This window comes from Uloborus diversus, chromosome 3 (assembly GCF_026930045.1).
Source record: "Uloborus diversus isolate 005 chromosome 3, Udiv.v.3.1, whole genome shotgun sequence".
Taxonomy (NCBI): domain Eukaryota; kingdom Metazoa; phylum Arthropoda; class Arachnida; order Araneae; family Uloboridae; genus Uloborus; species Uloborus diversus.
In genome coordinates, this window is record NC_072733.1 from 131,264,009 (window position 1) to 131,279,175 (window position 15,167).

The 15,167-nt window shown below is 30.0% G+C and overlaps 1 long non-coding RNA gene across 1 annotated transcript; it reads right to left on the bottom strand.

Moving 5' to 3' along the window:
* Positions 1-4,648: 4,648 nt before the first annotated feature.
* LOC129218025 (uncharacterized) lies at positions 4,649-14,317 on the bottom strand. Its single transcript, XR_008580277.1, has 4 exons — positions 14,212-14,317; positions 9,478-9,538; positions 5,875-5,938; positions 4,649-4,735 (listed from the first exon to the last, which is right to left on the bottom strand). It is a non-coding gene; the product is annotated as an uncharacterized LOC129218025 (long non-coding RNA).
* Between the last annotated feature and the right edge of the window lie 850 nt (positions 14,318-15,167).

Below are 15,167 nucleotides of genomic sequence, written 5' to 3' on the forward strand. Positions count from 1 at the left end.
CGTCAATTGGTTTTAAAGTAATATTCAGATTACAAATTACCTTATAGATATTACATTAATGTTATTATAGATAGTGGTTCTTTGAAAATAGTTGCTGTCATGAGAATGTAGAGTGCATTATCTTCTGAAATGAATTTGTGAGATATTTCCAAAAACAAGTTTTCGATTCCATGCTAACATTTGTGTAGTTTTCGAATTTTGTGCTTTTTTTTTTTTCTTTCGTAACCAACTTTTAGCGGAAACAAATTAAGAAACTGTTACAACAAATCAAAAGTACAACAGATGAAAACACACACACAAAAATAGTAAAACAAATGGAGAAAAATTGAAAGTATGACGTTTTACCTTCTAACTACCCCCCCCCTCTCCTGGCAGACTGAGAAGTGGGTTTCCGTATGAATGTTTTATTTTTATTAAAAGTTTTGAGTTTGAATGGACATTCAACTGTTACAAATTACACAAGTGTTTGTAAACTTCTACAAGATATTTTTAATAATATTAGAAACATGTTTTTAAAATCTCTAAAAGAATCCAAGAAAGAAGTTCTTCGAATTTGAAGAACTATGTTTGCAATCCATGTGGGTATTAAGAAACTTGGTAATTATTAGACTTGAAAGTTGGACAGTTGAAAAGTTTGAGATACACTCTCAAAAATAATTCCTTCAATTGACGGAAATTCTCTTGGCAGCAGTGCTGCCGGACTTTTCACGATTTTTAACGGATTTCCGTTTTTATTTTCTCTTGTCAAATGAAGGAACGTCCTTCTTATTTCTTTTCGTCATAGGAGGAAAATTTTCCGTCATTTGACGAATTTTCGTTTTTATTTTCTCCTGTCAAATGAAGAAAGTTTCGTCTATATTTTTCCCGTTGTGGGAGGAATATTTTCTGTCATTTGACACTTTCCCCGTTTCTTTTCTTCTCCGTTAAATGTGGGAAATTTTTCGTTGTTTGAAGAAACGTCCGTTATGGTAGTTTCTGTTACATGAAGTCAACTTTTCGTTATTTGAAGAAATGCTCGTTATTTTTGTTTGCTACATGAATGATTTATTTCGTTGTTTGAAGAACGTCCGTTATGATCGTTTCTGTCAGATGAAAGGCAATTTGCGTTATTTGAAGAAACTTTTTTCTTTTTTGTTTCTGTTAATGAGGTGTTTTACAAATATTTTTTTCAGATACTTTGAAGCTGTATTTTTTCTTAGTCCGAAACGTGGATACATCAAACCACCAAAATCCCAAGTAAAATCTTAGACCCCACCCCCTCCCCCGCGAAAAAACTCTCCAAAAATAATTACAAACTTATTTAAAAACAACTTTTAATTTTTTTAGTTTTAGAATATGTTGTCAGTCGAAAATTTTCGGAAACGGCAACCCAAAATTTTCGAATCAAATACGCCTCTGAAAATTCCACAAGAAAGTTCAAAAGTAGATTCCTTATTGCTAAATGTATTTATCAAAAATCTATTTTTGTCACCTGAAAGCAGGTATCTTATTACATAGCGGTTTCAAAATGCAGGTTTCTTTCATAAAAGACGACAAATGGTGTAAGTTTCAAATTTTCATAAACTTCATAAAAATTTTAAGAATATGAAAATTAGTTTGTGAAAAACGGCCATTTCGTGTAATGAGATAACCACTTTTAGAGGCTGAAAACAAAATTATGAAAAATTGATTGTATGCTGATCAACTTGAGATTTACTCACTCTGGTATTTTTCTGAAGTTCTATTTAAATAAGAACCTGAAAAATGCACGCTGTAAAACATATATAATGGATAAAAAATGTGCTTAGTATTGGAAGAAGATAGATTCGTCTAGTATCACTCAGTAAAATACAAAAAGAAAAAGAGTGTAGAAGAATGTAGAATTAACTTTATTTTTATAAGCATTTATACATACAGGTAATATTAGCAACATGAGCAATTTCATTCCAATGTAAAATGAATCTTTTGCAAATGAATAAAAAATAAAATCTCTTGAAAATTCAATTAATTTTATTTATATTCTTGCATCAACTACCATCTTTATGGATATGAATAATTGACTAAAATAAAGAATTGAAATTGACATTATATGATAAAATTTAATTGATTTAATTATGTTAACCATAATTGAGACTAGATAATTTAGAAATAGATTTACACCCCAAATAAGAATATAGTTTCTTTACTTTTTTTTTATTTGTTCAAAGAGTATATGATAATTTGAACAAAATATACAACAGTCATTTTACATAGTTTTCCAATCATAAAAATTACACTAACTAGATAAATAATAAAGCTTGATTTAATTTTTGATATTAGTAATTAAAATTTTAATTTCTGAAATTAAGGTTTGCAACATAAATGTAAGCTTCTATACATAATTTTATGAATAAAGAAACGGGAGAATAGCCACAAGTTTCAAATTAAGACATTCCGAAAATTATGTAAAAATATTACAATTTTGAAAAATAGACGAGAGCAAAGTATAAAAATTAAAAGGCAATTTTTTTCTTTTTGCTTGCTTGTTTGAGCAAATTACTTCTAGTAAGGTACCTTTGATCTATACTTTGGTTTTATATTGTTTTTAGCTTTATAGTGATATGACAACACTGCCCATATAGTTTGAATCTTTATCACCGTAGTTTTCAGTGCAACTGAATTTCTTTTTGCGAAGCAACAAATTTCAGATAATACATATTTAAGAGTAACTTAAAGTATTAAAAGTATTTTACATCCATTAACTTTGAAACAGCAATGTGGTAATAGCATGTATAACTAAAAAAAAACTAATCCCATAATAAACACTGTAAAGTAATACAGAATTATAGGCAATAATTTCCAATGTAGCAAAATTAGCATTTAGATAGCGACTTTTGACATCAATATGTTTATTCATCCATATTTACTAATTCATTAGCATTTCTTCAATTAAAATTTTTAATCTGTCTTTTAATTTTTAAATGACTAATTTTTTTTAGCCAAATCAATTTTTCTGCCAATTTTATTAGTTTCAGCAGTGAACAAAATGTTTTTCACAGATTGTTTGAGTAAGAAAAACCTATTTAAAAAAAAAAAAAAAAAAAACCTTAAGAGTCTTGACTAAAATCTCAAATATTTTTTTTGTGAGTTCTGTGCCACTAAGGATATTTTTTTAATGCAGTAATTTAAAAAAATTGACACTTTAAATAAAAGTATAATTTTCAAGGATAATTGTATATCAAACCATTGCTGAATGGGGTCGTTTCCTAAATTTGAAAGTATTTTTTTTTCTGAAAGAGCATGTTTAAAAACATAGTATTTGATCATTTTTAAAATAATTTGACAAAGTTTACTATTTTTAAAAAATTATTTAAATTGATGCACAGACTCGATTTTAATTTTTACTCTTCTGCCCATGACATAACACATGATGAACTGCCATTCGCACAGAGCATAATATTTAATTCGCTTCTTTACTCACATGTATGGCAAGGATATGGTTGACAGCAAGCGTAGAGCGCAATATTAAATTTGCTTTTTGGTTATCATAATGTGGAATTGTGGTAAACAGCAAGTGTAAGCATTCAGAGTGCCAGTGAAGTATGCGCATAAGCTGATCATTTGTGACGTCATAAAGACCATGCCTTGTTTGAAAAATCGGACATTAAAAAAATTAATTAAAAAATAACTGCTGGGAAAATGAAAGTATTTTCTAGGTCCATGTTATTATTATTTATTTTGCACATTCTATCAACTCCAGTGACTAAAAGTAGTACTTTTGACTTAAGAAAACAACCCCATTGTTTATTCAATTAAGAACAACATTCCCAATATCAGTTGGTCTTAAAACTTTTACTTAAATTTGCATTGATAAGTTTTTGTTCAATAATGATTAAGTTGCAGAACATTAATGAAGAAACTATTCTTAAAATGTCTCAAATACAGTATACTCTCTATATCACGAAGTCGAAGGGACGGTAAAAAAAGTTTGAGCTATCAAGTTTTCGTGATAACAAGGGTATAATCATAATTTAAAATATTTTAAAAATTAGTCACACTAGTTAAAAATAAGTGGAAACATATAATGAAAGCTTAAAAAAGGACACTCTAAAGAAGTAGAAAAATGTAGTGATTTACCACAACTAAACTGATCAAAGATTTGGATTACTAAGTTACAGAATGGTTTCAAACGAGTTTCGAGTGCTCCGGAACAAAAGAAGTTAGACAAAGGATTTCACCATTCCCTGCGTCTCTAAAGGGGTTTTCCGTTCATCTCCCATTTTCAAGGAGGTGAAAATAGGGTCAAACGGTCCAACGAAATGGCATGAGAAAGGGGCAAAAAGATTTAGGTACGTTTCTTGGACTTAAATTTTCTGAATCCCCTAGGCTGCACAATGAAAGTGACAGAAGATAAGCTTCGCCTAATCATTCGTAACCCTTGAGAGAAATAATGAAGGGGTGTGAAACTTTTGGAAACATTCCTTGAGTGGCTTCAAGACAATAAGCTGCGGTTTTTCCGAAAAAGTCATATTTGACTTCGAAAAATATTCCACATAACAAGGTTTTGATTAAAAACGCTTCAACATAAGAATGAAAAATAACATTAGAAAAATATACAAAAGGGGAGAAATAATTTTTCATCATATCAAGTTTTTCGAGATATACTGTACTTGAAAGACATAGCACAGAATTAAAATATAAATGTCAAAGGCACCAAAAACTAAGCCTTTTGATTAGGTTCTTGGTTCTTCTTTCCCGGTTTATTTCTGCAAAGACACTGAAAGAAAAGAAAAGAAATTATCACAAGACAATAAAACTAAACAGAGAAGGGTGCAGCAGTATGCCTGCTGTTTAAAAAATTCTTGCCCTTTTCCACACCTTGAGTCAATTAAAGGTGAGCATTTTTGAAAATAAGAAGAAAATATTTGAAAAAATTGGCTTCTATTTTATGTGACTAAAAAAACTTGAAGGTAAAAAAGGTTAACATAGTTGCAACCGTCCATAAATAATCAACATTCCAAAAGTGATGTAATTTTGTGTTTACCTATGCATTTTTAAAAAACACTTAAAGTAGGTTACAGTAATTTTAACATTATATGGGAGGAACTGTTCACATGTGCCCTTAGAGGTTGTTCATAGGATCCCCACCATTCACCTTAGAACAAATTGCAAAAGTGTAAAATCTAAATTTACTAAAAAAAAAAGGAAATATTTTCATTAATTTACTTGAATGTTCATGTGGTCAGACTGGTATTGAGATCACTCAAACAATTTTCTAGATTTTTTGCAAGTCAATTTCGCACTGGCAAAAAATTTGAATTCTGAAGTCTCACATTTGAGGTTTCATATGCTAGTGATTAATCTTTTGAAGTTACATCATACCGCATGCAACTTTCGACTGTAAACAAGACTAATAAAAAAGTTTAAACCAATTTAAGCAGGAAATTTTCCTTTTTTTGAAAAAAAGTGAGGTGAAGTTATGAAAATTGTAGGATATTTAGTATAAATTTGAAGGTATTAGGAATTATAGGATTTTTTTTAAATTAGAACAGTACCTACACCTGTAATAGTAATAAAGATGTACTAGGAGATTGAAAAACTGTTCCATAAGAGACAATGACAATAAAGGGCTGGAACAAATAGATGAAATTCTACTGGACAGAAGTTTTTTTTTCTATCATATTCTTTCAACAAAACAAGATTGCAAATTTCTTTTCTAAATAAATGTTAAATGCATACTTAGAGAATGTGCTTTCTTTTACTAGAAAGGTGTTTATTTTTGGATGGGTCTTGGTAAATACTTCCCAAACAAACATACCCAAATATTAACTATAACTTACTTAAATTATTAAAATTAAGTCACACATGCATGACAATAACATAACGCTGAATGAACTAATTCAGAAAATATATTACTTGCATGTATTGCTGCTTTCCATCCAAAAATATTAAAAACTCTTCTGAATTTTAATATTGTCCCCTATAAACAAACAAAAAATGCATTTTGCTAAAATTATGCAAGTGATGAGTTCAAAAGTTTTAGGACACAATTTTTATAAAATTTTAGTACATTTTTAAGACAACAAATATCAAGTTTTTTTTTTGAAATTTAAATGTAATTCATTAGCTTGATTTTTGTATTGGATTATAAAACGTTTCAAATTCTTGAACCCTCTTGTGTATGAGAGCCGTTTTAAAAAATTAAGATGCATTAGCAATTAAAGAAAATACATTCACATATTATTTCCTTCTTAAGTCTATCTAGTTTTGAATCGCCATATACATAGGATGAACTCACAACAATGTATATTTATTTCTAACCCTGAATTGAACTCTTTCTTCTTCTTTTTACTGATATTTAAAATTTTTTCCCCCTTAAATGTATTAAACAGTAAGATTGTTGAAACTGAAAAAAAGGGGGAAGGAAATTTTGTACCGGCAAAAAGTATGAAACACCCGGCAAAAAGTATGAAACACCCAATTTTTGGGGAAAATTTCATTGTTCTCATTTGATTCTTAACAATTAGAAGGCTAGTAAAATCGAGCTCAGGTTCTATTGGATAAAAAAATCACGTACACCATTAAATTAATTTTTTCTCATTACAGTCAACTCTCAATAACTCAAAGTCCCTAGGGACAAGCTAAAACCTTCAAAGAATCGGTAGTTTGAGTTATCGGAAGTTCCTTTCTTAGTCTTTTAAAGAATAATTTGTATTTTCTTCTTCAGGAACAGTGCATATTGGATAAACTATAACACAGATAGTTGGGACAAAATTAAATATAAGTACAACATAGAAATATTTTTACAGAGAGAATAATTAAAAAGATACTCTGAAAAAGGAAGTTAGTTTCGCCTGCTTAGGCTTTTTATTGCATTTTAAAATGTCATTAAATTTGTATGCTGTGGGCTCAATTTTTTTTCTCTTGATCAATCTTATTGTCTTCAAAAATCTTTTTCTTCTCAAAGCAGATTCTTTGAGTCATCCAGAAAAAAACTTTTTTCAATTTTGGCCAAAATTTTAAGTCTCTCTAAGACTAGCCAGCAATAAAATTTTTAACTGTCAGCCACAGCAAAAAATATCCACTACTTTTCCTCACACAATCTTGCAACACTACGCGCTTTAAGGAGCAGTACTGTATAAATAATCAACCTTAAGTAACTTGATAAGCAAAGCAATGAGTTAAAGAGATTTTTTTTTTTTAATTTCTTACATCGACTGCATTTTTATGCCTAAAATGAAAACTAAATTTTCGTAAAAACTTTTTACGAAATTTTTTTTTAAGCCATAAAGTTTTCCCAAGAAGCGCTCACCAAAGATCCAAATGAAACATTTTATTTTAATTCAAGTATGTATTTGTTCAGAGTGACATGCATTAGCATTTGAATGAATTCAATGTTGTAACCCAATTCTTAAATCCGACAAAGTCCAAAAAAGTAAAAAGTTGCTCATAACACAAATGGATCATTGACAAATACTATGCTCCAAGTCCGAAATTTTACATTATTTCAGATCTGGTGCATTTGAATTTGATAAATTCCTGATCCGGCAAATGAGTGCTGATCTAAGTCTAATTTTACTCTTGGAAAATTGGGGAAACACCCAAGCATTCATAATTGAGACAATAGCGGAAAGGAAAATCAGTGTGTATAAGAGAAAAATAAGCAATACATCATCTCTAAGGACTCGAAAAGTAAGAGGTATCAACTATTTGTGACATCAAAATTGAAATTAAAAAAAAGTAACAAGTTGTGGCCCAACCCAGAAACACTTTTGACAAAACTAATGACGAAATTTTTTGAAGTTATTTATTGAGCTCATATGAATTTTGGTCACAGAAGAATAAAATTAGATCACATTCAGTGGCGAATCCAGGGAGGCGGCTATGAGGCTGCAGCCGCCTCCAGACTATAACTAATTTTTTTTTCTATTGGAATTTTTTTTTATTGTGTATGCATCTTAAGGTAAAATAATAAAGTATATAATTTCCTATATTCATCCTATCTTTATCATTTTAATCGTTTTCCCTCAGGTTTATACACTAATTTGCTATAGTAATAGAGATACTTGTTTTCCGAAATTTCCTGTCGAATTTCGGAAATTTTTCCCTACCTTTTAAAAAAAATTTATTTACTCAAAAAGAAGAAAAACAGAAAAAAAAAAATTCAGACCTCCTTAATTAATGCGCTTAGTGTCAATTCTCAGAATTTTATCTTCGTTTTCCCTTTTTGTAACTATTAGTCCACAACTTTTCTTACTTACATTTAGTGACTTGCATTTGCCATGGACAATTTTCATAATCAACAAGAATTGTTAGTTTTGCCTTCAAATTGCTTAGAAAAAATGTCTAAAAATTTTATTTTTTTAAATTTCATTTTTTTTACTGACATTTAAATTTTAAAATTTTATCACTAAGCACCAAATTTTAGATAATTTCAACTGTGACTCCGAAAATTTCATTAGCCCTTGACACCTCCTGAAAAATATATATATTTTTTCAAACGACTTCGTTTACATCAATGAACTTTTGGTGATGTCAAGGAGACATACATTTTTAATGATCTCAGCCACCCCCAGAACTAAATCCTGAATTCGCCACTGGTCACATTAGAACATATTTTTTCACTATGGACTATTGGAAATGCTTTTCTAACTGTAAATATTCAATAAACATCATTCAAGCTAAATTTTAACTCATTCCATTCATAGGTTAAGTACCCTAGAGTTAAAAATGACTCTTCTGACATCTATATGGCTTAGAAATGTAAGGAGTATTTCACCTATCTTTTAAATATGAAGTCAGACTTGGGTCACTACTAATTTGCCCGATTGCGAATTAATGAAATTTAAATGCACAAATTCCGAAATTAAATTTTAGAATAGGGTTATTTCTATCAGTCAAAAGTACTACGTTTCGCCACTGAAGTTGATAGAATGAGCAAAAAAAAATAACATGGAGCAAGCAAAATCTTTTTTTTTAAATGGATAATTTTCAATTATTTTTTTAAATGTACAATTTTTCAAACAAGGCGTAGTCTTTATGACGTCACAAATGATCAACTTTGGGGCGTACTCCAGTTAGGGGTGCTGACGCTTGCTGTCTACCACGTTTCCAGGTTATGATAATTCAGAAGCCAATTGAATATTGTTCTCTATGCTTGCTATCAACCATAGCAGTGCCAGCAAATGTGAGTGAACATGCAAACTAAATATTACGATCTGCGCTAATGGCATTTCATCATTTGTGATGTCATGAGCAGAAAAAAGCAAAAAAAGAAAAAAATTGAATCTGCACACCATTAAAATAATTTTTTAAATATTAAACTTTGCAATTATGTATTTAAAAAATGGTCAGATCCTATATTTTTAAGCATGCTTTTATAGAAAAAAATACTTTTAAAATTTCAGAAGCAACCCCATTGGCACATTTACTCATGATCCATTCATGTTGTGGGCATTTGTTTTCAGACATTGTCCAACTTTGACGCTGGGTTCCAACATAAATATAATATGAACTTACCAAAAAGTCCCGAGAAAGGTGTTAAGAGGACAATTTTACACATCATCAACATCGGGAAAATCTAAAACAGATTATCAATTAATATGTAAATAAGCAATTTTTTAGCACAAATAGTTCTTGATAGTTTCATTTTAATATGAAATTGTTTAAAAAATAACTCATTTTTTCAAGAAAATTATGAGTTTTTAATAGAGATGTACAAAGTACTTGGTCAATTCGCCAAATACTCATACTTGGGACAAATTTTGATGAGGTACTCAGCTCAGTATAATACATAGATTTCTTTGCTCCCCCCCCCCACGCTTCCGTATGTATTTTTAAAAATTTTAACATAGTGTTATTTTATTTTAGAGCGTGCACCCTCCCTTCGCGAGGATGCTATGTATGCTACTGACTCGGCCAATACCAAGAAGTTGTAAAAAATTAAATATTGTTCAATACACATTTTTCAATTAATAAAGAAGTACAAGTATTTGTAATGACAAAAAAGAAAAGGATGTCTACATCCATAAGCTTGCATTTTATGAATTGAAAAAGCATTCTTTGTAACGCCAAAACATGTGTCAGGAGTGCTCCTGAACATCTGTGTTTTTAACATTGTTTTATTGCTTAAAAACATTATTCATGTTTGGCGGATGATTAGAACTATAATAGATTCATATAATTCATATTAATTCCAACTTGATTAATCATATTTTTTATTTATTTATTTATTTTTAATTAAAAAAGAATTTTTTTGTTACGTTTTTGACATAAACATAATATTTTAAATAAAATTGAATTTTAGCTGGAACTTGTTTTGAAAACTATTACATGGAGATCTATATAGCTATTCAATATGAGTTCAAAATTTATCACATGTATGTCAATAGTTCATTTAAAGCATAATTAGTACTTGGCGGAGTACTTTGTACTCTACCAAAACGATATTTGGTACATCTTTATTTAATATTTCCTATGACTGTAAAACTTCAAAAATTAAAAATGCTGCAAAATTTAATTCATACTAAGTGTTTCCTTCCATATATTATTGATCACCTTTTCTATTATTTACGAAATGAAGATATGTTTTCGGGAGCATATTTTATAGACAAAATGAGCAGTTAAATCGACTTTTGAACACTTGATAGGATAATATGAACTTATATTTTTCTGGTTAATGTTTCATACTTAAATGAATTAGTTACAGTAGGGTTAATATATCAATGTGTTGTAAGACTAAAATCGAGTATTCAGTGCGTCCCTGGTTAAAAATCTATAATGATGCTAAAATTATATATATTCAGTTGATGTTGTTTCAACATTACATTACATGGCTTTTTCATAAATTTGAATATTAAAAAAAGCTAGCAAAGAACTTCAATGCAAAAAGGAATAATCAACACATGGCCTAATGGGGCTGGATATTAACCCCATAAAAATGTTTCCTTAACATTCTGAAAAAATATCACTGACAAATAGTAAATATTTTATAACAGTGGAATTGTTGGCTGAAATGGATCTTTTCTTAGTGTTTTAGCTACATTTTGATTTTTATTTAAAATGCTATATAACTTTATAATTAGTATTTCTATTCCAATTATCACTTCATTCGTTTACATAAACAATTATCGTTAATTTGAGCTTTCACCTACATATATGCATTATTCGTTTTACACGCAAATTTCTGAAACCAAGTTTTGAAACCAAAAATAATGCTAAATGAAATTTAATTCATTTGAACTGAATTCATTTCAGATTAATATCCTGTTTGATTTCCAACTGCAATTTTACTATGACAAGAAAAATCTTTAGTTGTTATTGAGGAAAAGATATTAAGTGTTGATGGCTTCTAGCTGCGAAAGCGCACCGAAACAAGAACTATATTAATTCTATCTTCCATGAAAAATTTAAAAAACAGAAAGTTTCTCTTGTTAAAGCCTTAATCACAAAACGGTAAAAAGACATTTGTATCAGCTATTCATTTTCAGCAAGTCTAGAAATATTATAGTTAAACACCCTCCCTTGAATTACCTTGCCTACCCTCGCTTGTTAAGGGAGGGGGGGGGGCAAATAAATAAATACAAAATAAATTATTAAAAACTGTGATCAAGTCTTTTAACAGTTCAATATATTTTTGCAATATTTTGGTACAAATGTGAGAAAAATTTAAAATCATCACATATTACTAAAGCACATAAGCAAGGAATGGGGTGGGGGCGGACTCAATGTAAAGTTATGAGACACAGGGCCGTAGATAGGGTGGGGACCGTCGGGACAAATCCTCCCGCGAAATTCTTGGATACATATTTTTTAGATTCTGAATTCCAACTATGCTGCCGTTTAAAAATTAGTCACTAAAACTTTCCTTTGCTTAAGTTTATTTTCCCCATTATGTTTTCGTCCTATACTTTTTATTATGTCTATACGTTTTTATCCTCACTTAAACATTTTCATCTATTCAAATACTCTCTTACTCAGCCTGAAAATAATTTTTAATTAGCCGCCTGTAAGGCGGCTGGAGCATCAAAGAAGTGGGAGATCAAAGCAGCTATTTTGTCTTTTTTTTTAAATCAAAGCATTCGACCTAAATAAAAGATGTCTATATCTGAACTATTTATTTATTTATTTATTTTTTGGATCATTTTTTAATTTTTTTTTTCAAAGAAGTCTTCATTTTTTTTACACCTTGGTCCATCACAGAATGTTAATGACTCTTATTACGAATAAGACTTAAAAGAGGGGAAAAGAAGGACATTTTTAAAACATCAACAAGAAACTTAACAAATTTACATGATCAAAACTCATTTTTAACCCAATAATACTTTTGATTAAATGCTTGATTTTAGTCGATTTTAATAAATTAACAAGTAAAGGATTTACGTTTTTTGATGCAAAAAATTTTACCTTCTAGTTGACGCATTTGTATCCTTTAAGTTTTTTTTTTTTTTGAGGTGTCAATTTTAGATTACTTTTTAATTGTGACTTCTTATTTTTTTTTGCCTGAAAGTTATTCTAAGAGGCCCCTTGCAAGCATTTGTAATAGCGAACATGTAATAAACACTGTATGATACATTATAGACCGTATATGTTTACATCCGTATAAGTCTTATTTTGTTGAGTTGGGCAGTCATCAGATAGTGGCCTGGCAGTGACAGAGATCTTATACAAAAATATCATTTTTATCTGATGAATAATTCTGGTGTAATATAAATTAATTATTAGACATTAATCAACTAAGTTGTTAATTAAAATAATTATTTGATAATATTTTTTTATTGAGCAATCAAAATTGCTAATTATTTTCATTTCACCGTCCGTGATGTTGTGGTTCCTTTTTCAACCCCACCGTCCTCTGCAGACGTAACTGGCCCCCGGTAAATGCTTCTCCTGATTGGTGGCGTCCATGTCCTAGACACACGCACGCTCATACACACACGCAAACATGCATACACACAGGTCTATACACACACACACAAGCCTACACATATTATACACACGTAACCGTCCAAGAGGAGGGACAGGCTTGGGGGGTCAGGAACCGTATCTAGAAGCAAGTGAGTGGGGTAGTAACCAATGAGTAGGGTCCTATCGCAACTCGTGATTGCGAAAAACATAATTTGAATTTAAAATTTCAGAATTCAAATTAATTTTATTTTAGTTTAATTTTTGCAAACAACATAATAAACATATTTTTTTAAAAGCTATTTTTCTCCTGTATTACATGTCTCGAACCAAATTTGCCCCCGACCATGTCCCTCCCCGAAAATATATCCTGGCTACGGCCTTGAGACTTGTTTCATTGCTGATATAACTTATTAGTAAAATGAGTTTCTAAAAATCAGGATAAAAACTCCACACAGCTACCCAGAAGCGTTTAAACACAAGTTAAAAACTTTTAAACAATAATAATAAATAAATAAAACATTGAAATAAATGAATTCAAAATTTAAGTAGAAACATTGAAGCAGTTAAAAACATAAAACAATCACTCTTTTAGGGGCGGGCAGAGCAACTTAGTGGGCGTTAAGGGGCCCGACTGATTTTTAGCAGGGGGACCCAAAATTTATAGAGCTGGAGCTGTGAATTTAAAATGAAAATAAGAATCAAATTCTATGATAACAGAATATTTTAAATTTCATAACACAAGCAAAATATTTTACATCGATAGAGAAATTTAAAAGGTTCGTTCAAATTACTTATTTATTAATTATTTCAAGTAATATAAACGAAGATTTATTCTTTCATACAGTTAAAGTTTCATAGTCCAGGTTAAAAAGAACATCACTCGACTAGCATACGAATTTGTATTATCATTTTCAACAAAAGCAACTTTGTATTAAAACGAAATTACACTGCTTAATTGAAATTTTTCAACAAAAACCTTTCTCAAGGCTTAATGGAAAGTTTACAAAATGAACATTGTCTCGCTACTGTAAAATCAATTTACGTAAATACTATAATATTAAAATATCGTTCTCTCAACCACAATTTGACATTCAAACAAGTCCCAAGGTTTATTTCTAACCTTTTTCAGTAAACTCAAATAAAAGTACATTTGTTGGCTTTGCATAAGCCCTGTTATGTTCCTGCTCAATATAAATGGAAGCCTTGTTTTGTATACAAATTTAAATATGGCGGCGTTTACTCATCTGCGAAATTAACTTTTTTTCTTTCAAGCTATATTACGTACTGCTTTCCAGTAAAAAGGAACAATACATATTTTTGGAATCAAACTCTAAAATAAGTACTCACCCAATAACTTATTCATATTGAAGGTACTTCTTGAGGTCACAGGCATTCACTTTCACACATGGCCGTTGTCAGGTCTTGGTTTTGGCGGGCAGTCGTCACGGCAAGCACAGCGGAAAGGTGTAGAATAGAATGGTAAAAATGTCTACTACGCAGGCGCGCGCCCATTTGACAGAAAGTTTTCGTTTCACTTGAAAACGATAATTTTTCGTCGAAAAATGAAGGAAAATGTAGCGTAAAAAGAAGGATTTTTTTGACAGTGTATGATTCTGCTGTATGAAAAACAAACCTTTTCGAGAATACTTTACGGTCTTGCTGTTATCTTTCGCTACAAGTTTCTAAAGACCATTAATGAAGGATCTTTCACAACAACAAATTGCCTCCTCCAAGCTTTGGGGGTGTTGATTTGGAAACTTTTCTGTGTGTGTAATAGATGTGGCAAATAGGGTCGCTAGTTTTCAATGCTATTAATATAAGTAATGGCAATTATATTTTACATCGCTGTTCTTTAGTTATAAATATGCTTAAATGTTTATGCATTCTTAAAATATAAATTTTAAAAAATCCTCGATTACTCTACAAAAAAATATACTCTAAAATATAAATTAAAAAAAAAAATATAGATCGGAATAATGTAAAAATCTATACTTTAAATTGTCTTCTTTTTCAGTACATAGTCCTGTATTATCATCAAATTCTTCTTGCAATTCACAAGATTTAGGAACCGAAATGTGTATCTATCCTAACCTATTGAACCTTATTCCTATATCTGGTATATCACAACGCAAAAAAGCTTGAAAACTGTTAATATCTGCTCGCATTTCATCAATGTTAGACAAATGCCATATTAGGGACAAAGATGATGTTCATGTATTAACAGCCTATGTAGATGCAGTAAATTTTAATCCAAATGATCTTATGAGCAATCGTACATTCCTTGAGAGAGCAAGAGAAAATCT